The following is a 14119-nucleotide window of genomic DNA, read 5'->3' on the forward strand; positions in this document are numbered from 1 at the left end:
CAACAAAAGATGACAAAAAAGTAACAGAAGGAGAAAATAAACTTTGAGGTTAACTTGCAAGTGATAACATGACAGGCAGCAAGAGTTTCTTTGAATAAATTGAAGGGAAGAGAGAAGCCCAGAGTGAAGACAGGCCCCTTAGAGAATGAGGCTGGGAAATAATAATGGGGAACCAGGAAATGGCAGAGATGTTGGATAAATAGTTTGCATTAGTCTTCACAGTAGAAGGCATGAGTGGTATCCCAACATCACTAAATAATCAAAGGACAAAAGGAGGACAGGAAATAAATACAATTATTATCAAAAAGCAGGTAACCACAGGCTAGTTCGCTTAAGTCTTATTTTAGGGAGAGTATTAGATTCTATTATAAAGGTTTTAACAGCAGAGCATTTAAAAATACATAATAAGAGTCAGCATGGCTTCATGAAGAGAAAACCATGTATGTCAAATTTACAAGAATACTTTGAGGAAGTAATAAGCAGAATAGGTAAGGGAAAACAGTGGATATAAATATTAGTAGGCATTTGATGTAATACCACACATTAGGCTACTCAATAAGATAAAAGCCCATAGAGTTGGGGATGGAACAGTAGCACGGATAGAGAAGTGGCTAACTAATAAAAGACAGAGAGTTGGGATGAGGGTGCAGTTTCAGTACAGCAATCTGTTACTAGTGGAATGCCACAGGGATCAGTGATGGGGCCACAATTATTTACTATATATATTTATGACTTGGATAATGATAGCGAATGTACTATAACCAAGCTAGCGCACAATGCAAAACAGGTGGGAAGGCAATTAGTGAAGATGAAACAAAACATCAACAGGTGGATATTGACAGGTTAAGCAATAGGGCAAACATTTGGCAGATGGAACATAATGTGAGAAAATGTGAGGTTGTCACTTTAGCAGGAAGAATAGAGGAGCCAAATATTATTTAAATCAATAAAGACTGCAGAAGGTGACAAAACAGATGAATTTGAGAGTTCTCATCCAAGAAATTGCAAGAAGCTAGCATTCAAGTTCAGCAGGTAATAGGGAAGGCAAATGGAATGTTGGCTTTGATTTCAAAGAGATTGGAGTATAAAAGTAGGGAAGTTTTACTAAAAGTATACAAGGCACTAATCAGACTACAGCTGGAATACTGTGAGCATTTTTGGTCCCCTTATCCAAGGAAAGGTTTACTGGCATTGGAGGCAGTCCAGAGAAGGTTCACTAGGCTGATACAAAAATGGAGGGGTGGTCAGTCTTATTCGGTAAGTTGGGCCTGAATTAATTTGAATTTAGAAGAATGAGGGGCAACCTCAGAGAAACATACAAACGTTCTTAGGGAGCTTTACAGGGTAGATAGAAAAGATTGTTTCCCTTGTGGGAGAGTCTAGGAGCAGAGGGCATGGCCTCAGAATGATGGGTCACACAAAATCAGAGATGAGGAGGAATTTCTTTTCTCAGAGGTTAGTGAATTTGTAGGATTCTCTACCGCAGAGAAAAAGCAGGAAAATGGAATTGAGAGTCATTATCTCATTGAAGGGCTGAGCAGACTCAATGAGCTGGATGGCCTACATCTGCTCTTGCATCTTGTTGTCTTAAGGTCTTATAATCCCATGAAAACTTCCCACCCTAGGTCCATTATGGTATGGGTGGGTATAATATGATGAAGTCTACACTCTTGTGAGTGAATATTTGAAGGTTTTGTAATCATAACTATTTGCAAAGGAGAGAGAGAGAACATCTCCACGGACCTGTAGGCTCAACTCTAGTTCCATGTGATTGATATTACTATGGCTTCTTTCACACATTCAGCAGCTAACTTTAGAGAAAAGGTATATTTAACGCTTTACACCACAGTGGATAGGAGAACCTCCCTTTGAGATGTTTTGCCCATCTCTGCTGGATAGCTGCATCATCCATAATGGCTTATCTTGTCTGGATAGAAGAGAAGATTAACAGTGAAAAATCTACAGTAACAGCTCACTCAGAACACATCAGACCATTCTGAGCAAAATGGCAGAAATTGAATTTCCAAAGATGGCGCACATCATGTGGTGCACATTTCTGAGGAATCCAGCTACTATCCCTCCCTAGTGAGAACCACCCAAACATCCCCTACCTGCTTTCCACATTACATCTCATGACCTCAATCGTCTCAGATCCTGACTTGGCAAGTGTCCCCGCTGGAGACTTGCCATTTCCTTGACCCATCTATATTCACTTCCAGTTCTTTTATCATCTTCCCAATCTTCATGATTTATCCCACTTGTCATTTTCACAGGCACTCTTATATGAATAAATAGTCCCCAGGCACATTACTGAACTCTTAGACTTCTTTTAAAGCATAATGACTTTAACATAGCGCTAGGGAGCTGAATAAAATGCCACACAGAAAATGCCTTAGCCCAAACCTTCTCATCTAGGTTGGAAACCCTACTTCTGACCCAAGCCGGACTGAAAGCCTCCCACCTACCTTTGGAGTTCTCCAATAAATGTCTAAGCTATGAGCCTTCTTGTATTTAAGCAGCACAGAAGAAGTCTGGGAATCCACATAACTGTGGTGAGCTGGATTGGCACTGAAACCACAATCCTCTTTTACAGCAGTAGGTGTTGTACTCCACGTTTAAAGGTCCAAAGAGCAATTTGTTAGCTGCTGAAAGAAGGTAAATGGGCCAGGTTAAGTGAAGAGGTAGGATGCCAGGTGAGTTTGGGGTTAGGGCACCAGGTTGGTGGGAAAGTAAGATGCCAAGCTGTTAATGGAATAGGATGACAATTGGACAAGAGTGCACAGTAGAAAGTGAATGGTGTTAGGGTACCATGTTAGCAAGAAGGTCTGGTGCCAGGTGGGTAAGGATTGGGCTAGAAGGTGGGTGGAAGAAGTAGGGTGGCAGGTGAGTGAGGGTGGATGGAAGTGACTGAGGGCTTGAGGTGGGTAGGAAACCAGGCTGGAGCGTGCACTGGATGCTATTTGTTGGAATGGGTCTAGTCAAGGGGAAGGATCCTGAGGAATAGGGAGTTAGGATGAGGAAACCAGTAAGATTTGGTCAGTGGTAGCCCAGCTCATTGGTGTGCAGTCAGAGGTGGGGAATCGGGGGCTGATGCCAGGTCTATGAGAGCTGGGGAGGCCGGAGGTTGGTTTTGGGCTCTGGAAAGTTCACAGGTTTCAGGGGTTCCATGGAAAGTCCAGATTGGGATTGGGGAGTGGTGCGATCAGTCAACTCTGAGACAGAGGACACACTCAGGGACTGGGTTAGGGGGTAAAGTCAGGTGTTTGACCTGGGGGTGGGGATCAATGATGAGTCAGCTTTACAGTCTGGAGTTATAGCAGGTTGTAATATTGACTATTCAGGCAAATAAAACAGAACTATCAAAGTCCCTTTGATAGGGACTCAGAAGCGGGAACTTGCTTGGAGGGTTTCAGACTTCAGGTTATTGCCCATTATTCCAACTTCACAGGCAATTCCCACACAGTCAACTGTGTTCGGTCGTCTGCATGGTCCTGACAAAATACTCCAGTCCACTGCTGCAATGATGATCTTCCTATTGGAAGATCTGGGCCATTATTAAAACTATTTCCTGAAACAAAATGCTTTTATATAAGGCAGGAAGTCAGTACATTCAGCACATTCACATTCAAAATCTTAAAATGAAAAGCAACTATGCTGAAGATTTCACTGTACCCATAAAAGCACATGATTGCTCACAGTTCTGGCAAAGCAAAATGCACTGACTTTACAAAGATAAAGTCCTTGTGTATGAATATCTGGACTTGAGTTTTTTGTGAAGTATGCTTCAGACTGTATTAACTTATTTTTCTGTTTGTGAGGCCACAGTAACTGATCATCTTTCTCATTAAGTTTGCATCAACCCCCCGCCACCACCAACCGCATGCCCCACCTCCCCTCCACCCTCGTAGTCCTGAGGTTATGGTCTCCTTCCCTGATGCTGTTTGACTTTGTGCCAACAATCATTGAGGGGAAGGGCAGGGGTGGGGGAAGAGAGTGACAAAGGAGAGGGGCGTGGGGAGAGAGAGGAGGAGCAGGAGTGTAACATCCATTTTGGGGGGCATTATTAGTAGTTCATAATAGCAGTTATAGAACACAATAATTCTATCAGGAGTTTAACTAAATGCCATAACGTTGAGAACACTGCACATGCGCAGTATAGATTCAATGGAAGTCTGCAGAGTAGGCAGATGATGATGCCATTCAGAGTGTAGTGACAGTGTTGCCATTTTAGAGCTCAACATTCCAATACTCACACAGCTAAGCACTCACTCAGCAACAGGAAGGATCCCCCTCCCACCTACAGTACTATTTACTGAGATCATTAAAAAACATTCTATTTAATTGCCAATTGATTTCTGCTAACTGTCACTCTGATGAAATAAATATTGTATGTTCTATAGAGTTCCTTAAATTTGCTCAAATCTACAGTAAGTGGCAAGAAGGTTTGTGTTCAAGTCCCATCTGACCCAGAGGTGTGTCACAACCTGCCTGAACAGAGTGACTTTAAAAATATGTCTGATGAGTAGTGGGGCAGGTGCTGAGGGAGTTGAACACAACGCTTCTATAGAAATCGGTTGTTCCCAGGCACAGGTGCAGTCATAGCTATTTCCCTTGATGTACAGGAAGAAGCAAAGCATGGCCAATGGTTGGAAAAGGATGAAGGTGAAGGAAGCTATATCTGCTGTGATAACTAAGTGAGGTGGGATAAATGGAAGGAGGTAAGCTAAAGAGTCCCTTTCTTGCTAGGCTGTCCATGATTGACTCAACCTACTGTGGAGCTAATGAATGCAACTTCAAATCATTCACAAATCTTACTTTACCCCGTTCATGGATATAACACCATCCACCTGGACAAAATGTGAAAATAAGCATCAACACAATCTTAATCAAATCTATACATCAACGCGTATCGTGTGGCATATAGGCAAAAATGATCAGGCCACTGCATTCTCTTAGTCCCTTTCCTCTGTGTGCTTCAGGCTGACTTGTTGCTACATAGTGATATGTAGTGCTAGCAGATACTTGGAGAAGGTTTCTGATTTTCTTCCAGGGAAACTACAGATAGACCTGGCAACAACTTTAAGCATCTCTTGTTCTAGAAGGCCATACTTCACATTACAGGTATTTCACAATGCTCGTGGGAACAGTCCTAACAATCAAGCCCCAGCACTCCATGAGTAGTTGTAAATGTGAATTATAATTAATTTAATCATTTGACTGTTATAATGGCCACTATCTAACATGTAAGAAACTCACATCACATTTCATCAATGAACAGAAATGTATTTATCATAACAAGTGTATCCTTCAACATGTGGCAAAAATTGATAATTTTTTACTAATGCAAACTTAGACTATACCCTCTTTAAATCCAAACACACACACACATTTACTCGTACAGCTGCTGGTGCCAAGAGTCTTTGTAGAAAGATTGTGGGTAAGAACTAAAGGCCAGAGGAGCACAAAGTTATGGATCAAATTCCAAATCAAAAGGGGAAATGAGTTGATATTCTAACAAACCATTTTTGGGTTTTGGCGATGAGATTTTTGTTTACTGTGGCAATCCTTGATTCGATAATCAGTCAGCTGGACTTGGGTCTTGGCTTGATTTATACATTTTCTGTCTTTGTGCAAACTCTTCTAAGCATCCAACTTGTGCCAGGCTAATGTTCAAAGAATATGGATTTGAATCATACTATTGCCTGTCATGAAATACGCATTTTAAAAAAGTCAGACAATTGAATAAACCCATCATTGGCTTTCATAAAAAATCCATTGAATTTACTAATGTCCTTTAGCGAAGGAATACCACTATCCTTATCTGGTCTGTCCTACGTGTAGCTGTCAATATGGTTGACCCTTAACTTCCCTCTGGATAATTAGGGATGGACAATAAACGCTGGCCTAACCCGTGCATGTAATAAAGGGTGAACTGCAGCTTGAATGTTAGGTACAGAGGAACCTCAAATATCCAGCATTCAATTGTCTTAATTTCGGATTATCCAGCAAGATCATAAGGTCCCGAGGCTTGGAATAAACTGTGTTATCTGGCATTCGATTATCTGAACATTTTATTATCTGACAAAATATCTGTCATTATCTGTCAAATTATCTGTCATTCAGATAATTGAGGTTCCTCCGTCTATAGGACCATAAAAAACAGGAGTTGAATATTCAATGGCAGAGAGAGGTGGTCATATCACTGTTCTGGTAAGCAAAATCCCCAGGTTAATAGTCTGTGAACCTGGGTTCAAATGCCACCATGACAGGAAATTTGATTCAGTAAAAGGTTATGCTCATGGTGCCAATGCCACCCATGGTGCTTCTTTCAAGAGGTGTTCAACATGACGGAGTATGATTCATCTATTGAGGGGGAAATAGATTGTGTCCCTTTTTCATGTTTCTAAACTGATGTGACATGAACCTTGTGTGCTCCTCCAGTAGTTCCTGTAGCTGGTGGTTTATGGTATTTGCAGATTAATTCACTGACCTTGATGATTCATGCAAGCTTTTATCTACATTAGCAACTTTTGAGAAGATTTGTAGCTCAGGTTGAGGTTCTGGATGACGGCTTGCTCGCTGAAATGAACCTTCCAGCTTAGCGAGCAAACCTACATCCATTTTAACCAGGTGCTCAGAACTTGACTCCAAATTTTAAAGTTATTTTCCCACAGTCCCACTGCCTTTTGATGATCTGTTAAAATGGTCTATCAGCCCACCTGTGAATGCAATACATTGCTTCTACTCCTCTGGGATTTCCAAAGCAGCATCTCAGAACCTTACGGTACCCTCAAACCAATGCAATTATCAGAATTTTTGACATCAGCGTAACTTATACAAGAACTCCAATTTGTGCTCTCGTCCTGATGCAACTCGTCTTTAACAGAGGCAAGGTGGCTTGAAGATATGCAAACTACTTTTATCTTATGCTCACCTCCCAGTTCTGGGTCCCTTGAATTATGGGAATGAGCAGGACACATGAAATCGGCTTGTTTCCCTAAAAACCCTGAACAGGCACAGAATAATTGCCCATTTTTGGGAGCTGTCCAATTTAACCTCATGGCATATTGGTCCAACTCATTTTATAGTTGTTTTGAATTATTGCAGACATCTACCTAAATTGCCCATTTAAAATTTCAGTGAAAAGCCTGTTAAATAAATAATATGCAACTCATGTTGGCAGTACTGAGGAAGAAAGAGTTTAAAGTATGTTTGAAATTAGAGTCTAGAGTCTCCAGCATCTGCAGTCCTCATTTCACCTATGTTTGAAATTAAACAACCATGAGACATTCAGACTATGTGCCCAAATAGAACTTCAGGTGGAATTATTTAAGAGGGTCCATACCTGCAGTTGTGATGAGGAAATATGCAAATTTCCTAGCTTTCAGCCTGCCTACAATTTGCTAAAAGAAACTTTAACCAATGATATCATGACAAAACCATGTGTTAGCAATAGAGTAAAACCAGATGTTGGTCACACAGCCCACAGCAGGTAGAGGAGATTGGATTTATATTTCCTAGACTTTTTTGGTAAACATATTTTAACTGGCGAGCCACTTGCACTGTTTTCCAGTTTCTCTGCTATTTATTTTAACTTGTAGCAACATAACACTAATGTATTATCCAAGTTATTACAATCTCCATAGAGATGGATAAATTTGAAAAAATATTTTTGAACTTCCAGTTAATGGCTGAAAGGATTACTGAACAAGATTTAACATTTTAGAGACATTTACTGTACCAAAAGACTAAAAGCACTATTGACTAAGCATTATATTTTTCATTAATGTATACTTTAAACCTCACAATGGAATACCTCTCTTCATTTTTTACAACCTGAAAAATCTTCACAAGTATATGTTACCTATTCTTTCAGCAGGCGTACAATTCTCTTAAGATCAACAGAGAAAAAATTAATCCAAGTGAATTCTTAGATCCTAAAGATTTAAATCCGATTTTAACTTTTCTTAGTTGAGTAACTTCCAGTACCAGAATTGATAATGTCACTGGAGGTCCCATCTCTAGTGCTGGCTAAGCAAATCTTCCAGATTCATTTAACTCCGATTGAATGTGGTCTTCTTATGTGTCATCCTCGACCTACATTCCACAACATTGAAGCAGAGAGACTTTTAGTCTTCAGCTACTCTCTGTTTCCTGGATCCTCATGGACTAACCTGTCTAAGATTTCCAGAAAGCCTGTAACCTGGTACTACAACTGTTTTCTCTGCACCCTTCCAATCTTGAAGCCCATCATCATGGCAATATGAATGAAATTGGCCTTATATCCAGGTAGCAATGTTGATTAGCTATCCTTAAGGGCCCAACTTTCCTTAATATTGGAACTAAATAGTCAGTTAGAGCACAACTGTTTACAATTCAACATTCTCAAAATGTTTCTGGGATTATGAAGATGCAATGTCTATCAAATGTTAGCAAACAGACTGCTGCCACTGCCTCTAAATGTAAACAATTTGCACAATCTTCCCAGTAAAACAATCATGACCTCCCCACTTTAATCTCTAACACCACCCTGATAGTTACACAACAGATCTAGCAAGTTCCCAATCTCAAAGTTTGCTGTCAGGCAGAATTAAGAACAGGTTACATGACCCCACCCAACCCCCACCTTTTATTCCATCTTACTTTAAAGATAACGTCCCAAGACATGACAAAGGTACAAAGTGCATGATTGTAACAAAGCTCTGCCTGGAAGGAAACAGCATCACTAAACTGTTGACCAAGTTAATGATATACAAGCTATGAAACAAAACAAAATTTAAAAAATGAAAACAGGTTCTGCACAGCATTCCACATAGGGATAGAGAGAACAGAGAAGGATAGATAAATTTCCAATTGTATCTCGTGGTCTTTTGAGATCACAAATGTTTACAAGGAGTGAAGTGCTTATGAAACAATTTCAACCATGGCTCAATAAGTAGCACTCTTGCCTCTGAATGACAAAATGTTGGATGTAGATCCAATTCTAGGGCACAAGTTCAAAAATCAAGATAGACGCTCCAGTGGAGTACTGAGGGAGCGTGACACTGTTGCACGTGTTGAATTTCATGTGACCTCAGTGCTCAGGTGGATGCAAGAAAGACAGGAAAGATGTCACGGTGTCTTGTCTAACATTTATCATAAATAAAAATTTTCTTAAAAATCTGGTCATTATTATACTGCTATTTGCGAAATACAAATTGGCTGTTGAATTTCTTATATTATATTCTTATCTGACTATCCTATAAAGAGTTTTGAAACCTTCAGTGGTCACAAAAAGCATGATATGAATACAAGTTTTTCACTTCTTTTGAATGTTGTAATATGGGGACCTTAGCAAACAATAAAGTCGAGTAAGCTTTCACAAACAGGAATGACCTTGTGGAATTGTAGCAAAAGCAGAAAATGTTGGAGAAACTCAGGTCTGGTAGAATCTACGGACATAAAACAGAGTTAACATTTTGAATCTACTTTCACTGGACTCAAAATGTTAACTCTGTTTTCTTTCCACAGATGCTGCTAGATGTACTGAGTTTCTCCAGCAATTTTGGATTTTTGTTTCAGGTCTCCAGCATCCACAGTTCTCTGTTTTATCATGGAGTGTGGAATGTAGCACAGTAGCAAGCCATTGATAGATAGCTAATCTATCCATGCCAGTTCTTTGCACAAGTAATCTGGCCAGTTCCATTTCTCACCCTCCTTTCCCTGTAACCCTGTATTATTCTGCAATAATACAGCATTCTCTCAGTCTGCTTAGAAATGCTCTTAGAAGCAAGAATGCTGCAAGCTGAGCTAAGCTGATCAAAATTCTCTGTCTACTATGACTTTGTAATCCCAAACATGAACAACAAAATAAAAACCCCTGTAACTTACTTAAGAACACAGAAAAACATAAAACATGATGCCACTTTTCTGCAAATGTTTACAATTTCCCCTGTCCCACCTTTCTCTCAATTCATTGAGTCATCTGAGGAAACGTTCACAAAAATGTGTCCTGATTTTCTAGGATCCTTAACTAAAATAATACAATGTCTATCCATCCTAGTATCTATGCCCCAAAAGGGACCAGAAATTAGCCAGCAACATTCAGAAAATGTGCAGTTAAGCATTCAGCCTTGGCTCAGTGATAGCATACTCACCTTTGAGTCAGACCGATGATGGTCCTCTCAAAATTTGAAAATATTCTAAGTGGACACTTCAGTCCAATACTGAAGGAATGCTCCATCGTTGAAGGTATCATCTGAAGGTTCAGTGGTTGAACCAAGGTGTCATCAGTCCTCCCTGCTAACCTTAGTGCATTGCAGCATTTGAGTGAGAAACCTCTCCCTCATTCAAATATCCATAGAGAGTAGATGGCCATTATTGTAATAATGGCCATCTGAATGTGCAACCTTGCTGCAAACTACATTACAATAGTGAGTACACTTCAGTAATATTTAATTAGCTTTAAGATATCCAAAGGATGTGAAAGTTGTATAAATCTAAATTGTTTCTTTGTTTTGATAGAGAAGCAAAGGCTGTTCTCCTGAGAGAGATAGCAAGGTTAAGAGATTTAAGTGTTGAAAAGTATGTGGCTAGAAAAACACAGCAGCTCAGGCAGCATCTGAGGAGCAAGAGACTCAACATTTCGAGCATGAGCTCTATATCAGGAATGATGAAGAGCTTTTGCGCGAAACATTGACTCTCCTGCTCCATGGATGCTGCCTGACCTGCTGTGCTTTTTAAGCACCACACTTGCGATTCTGATCTCCAGTATCTGCAGTCCTCACTTTCTCCCAGATTTATTTAAGTGGTCAAAATCATAAGAGTTCTCTTCAGACAGAGAGAGGCTGTTCCCATTTGATGGAGATATGAAGAACTAAAGCAAATCAATTTAAGAACAAGTGATGACTTGAGGAGAAGTTCTTTTGTACAGTGGGTGATTAGGAGCTAGAATGCATAGCCTGAGAAACTGGTGGAGGCAACATTTTGCCTGGTATTCTAAAGGGAATTTGAGAAGCATCTGAAGAGGAAAACAAAATGCTGGATCTCTGGGATACAGCAGAAGAGTGAATAAAGCTGAATTGTTTTTACAAATAGGCCAGAGTCTCCTGTTTGCTGTTGCCATTCTATGATGCAATAGTTCAAGAAATATTTCAACATTGTCCTGTTGTACCGATTATTTATTATGTTTAATGCATTTTCTATTGGGTTTGATGTAACAGGTTGGCTGGATGCAGGGCATTATGGAAAATCCTGCATATCAGACTACGTTTCTGTAATGTTGTTTGGTTTTTGATTCTTTTCCTAGACTGTATAAGGATCAATTCCTCCTGCTCAAATATGGGTTTTATCAGAAGGATGTTGTTCTTCTTTGCTGAAGTTTTGTCACCATCCCCTTCCATCCTAAAGGGATATATTCCCAGGGAATCTGATTCCACTCCTTTGTCCATGCATCCTTTCTTCATGTCAGCCCTTCTGAGATCAGGAGTATTATCTTGAAAAGCCTCATTGCAGCTTATCTCCTAGCTGAGATCAGCTGAATCAGGTTACTGGTCACTGTAACTTATGGGGTTAATAGTTGCATCATCAGAGATTTCAGATAATGGTAGAGCACAAGGAACTGAGATGTGGAGGAAGGAAGCTCTAATGGGGTCCTGCTAAACCATTTCTCTGTAAAAACCAATAAAAATTCATATGTTTGCACGCTTGGTAGTTTCCAGCCCTCATTTGTCAAAAGTACCCAAACATTATGTTTGTACATAACATCAAGGTCTATGAACCCTTGACTGAGGATTCTAGCAAATGCTGATAAAGGTGGGAAAATGAAAAACTGTTCATCTGGCACAGCTCAGTCAACAAAACATCCACAGCAGTAACTGGTGCAAACAATCATTACTATATTACTATGTCATCCAACTAGAAATGCACAGTAAAACAGGGAAAACCTTACCCATAAGACCATAAGACCATAAGACATAGGAGTGGAAGTAAGGCCATTCGGCCCATCGAGTCCACTCCGCCATTCAATCATGGCTGATGCGCATTTCAGCTCCACTTGCCAGCGTTCTCCCCGTAGCCCTTAATTCCTCTAGACAACAAGAACCTATCAATCTCGGCCTTGAAGACATTTAGCGTCCCGGCTTCCACTGCACTCCGTGGCAATGAATTCCACAGGCCCACCACTCTCTGGCTGAAGAAATATCTCCGCATTTCCGTTCTGAAATGACCCCCTCTAATTCTAAGGCTGTGTCCACGGGTCCTAGTCTCCTCGCCTAACAGAAACAATTTTCTAGCATCCACCTTTTCAAAGCCATGTATTATTTTGTACGTCTCTATTAGATCTCCCCTTAATCTTCTAAACTCCAACGAATACAATCCCAGTATCCTCAGCCGTTCCTCATATGCTAGACCTGTCATTCCAGGGATCATCCGTGTGAATCTCCGCTGGACACGTTCCAGTGCCAGTATGTCCTTCCTGAGGTGTGGGGACCAAAACTGGACACAGTACTCCAAATGGGGCCTAACCAGAGCTTTATAAAGTCTTAGTAGTACATCTCTGCTTTTATATTCCAACCCTCTTGAGATAAGAGACAACATTGCATTCGCTTTCTTAATCACAGACTCAACCTGCATGTTTACCTTTAGAGAATCCTCGACTAGCACTCCCAGATCCCTTTGTGCTTTGGCTTTATTAAGTTTCTCACCATTTAGAAAGTAGTCCATTCCTATATTCTTTTTGCCAAAGTGCAAGACCTCGCACTTGCTCACGTTAAATTCCATCAGCCATTTCCTGGACCACTCTCCCAACCTGTCTAGATCCTTCTGTAGCCTCCCCACTTCCTCAGTACTACCTGCCTGTCTACCTAACTTTGTATCATCGGCAAACTTCGCTAGAATGCCCCCGGTTCCCTCATCCAAATCATTAATATATAATGCGAACAGCTGTGGCCCCAGCACCGAACCCTGCGGGACACCGCTCGTCACCGGCTGCCATTCTGAAAAAGAACCTTTTATCCCAACTCTCTGCCTTCTGTTAGATAGCCAATCCTCAATCCATCCCAGCAGCTCACCTCGAACACCATGGGCCCTCACCTTGCTCAGCAGTCTCCCGTGTGGCACCTTATCAAAGGCCTTTTGAAAGTCCAGATAGACCACATCCACTGGGTTCCCCTGGTCTAACCTACTTGTTACCTCTTCAAAAAATTCCAACAGGTTTGTCAGGCATGACCTCCCTTTACTAAATCCATGTTGACTTGTTCTAATCAGACTCTGCTCTTCCAAGAATTTAGAAACCTCATCCTTAATGATGGATTCTAGAATTTTACCAACAACCGAGGTTAAGCTGATTGGCCTATAATTTTCCATCTTTTGCCTTGATCCTTTCTTGAACAAGGGGGTTACTACAGCCATCTTCCAATCGTCCGGGACCTTCCCTATTTCCTACCACATAGATGGGCCTCAACCAACCCATCTTCTAGGTAACTTAATGGCACAGGAGGTAATCTATTCAGGGTGCATGCAGGATATTGCATTATAATGAGAAAGATCTCCAGTACTTTGTTGTCACCTAATCACCATTATCTTTATTAACAAAGCATATGTGGCTTTGAATATTTCCTGTTGATCAGTTGTAGAAAAAATTCTAGTTGACTCATTACACTGAATCTTTGAAGTAACTCTAACTCTAGGACTACAACAGGATGTTTCATTTCTCTTTGAGGAAAGTGGAGAAGAAAAGGGAGAGAGGTACACCAAGGATGGAAGTGGTCAATCACGAGATGACATTTTACAGATTAATTTAATCTTTCAAGAAAGTGTGGGAAAGAATGTTAAGTAAAATACCACTGATATAAATTTTTAAATTCTTTGAAGATAGTGTGGAAAAGGTCAGGATTGATTACTTCACTGAGAAGAATCAGTATAGTTTTCACAGAAGTGACAGAGAATAAATTAATTGGTTTGTTTTGCGGATAACACCCATGACTCAACAATAAAAAGAACTGGATGCAACAACTCCAATGTTGTAGCTGTTGTAGAACTAAGGTTGAAATACTGAATCTGCAATCATGTCTGGAGATAAGAAAGTTACAGATCTTAATAGTGCTGTGAGAAATGCTATGATTATGTGACTAATCCATTT

This window comes from Chiloscyllium punctatum, chromosome 41 (assembly GCF_047496795.1).
Source record: "Chiloscyllium punctatum isolate Juve2018m chromosome 41, sChiPun1.3, whole genome shotgun sequence".
In the NCBI taxonomy this organism is placed as follows: Eukaryota; Metazoa; Chordata; class Chondrichthyes; order Orectolobiformes; family Hemiscylliidae; genus Chiloscyllium; species Chiloscyllium punctatum.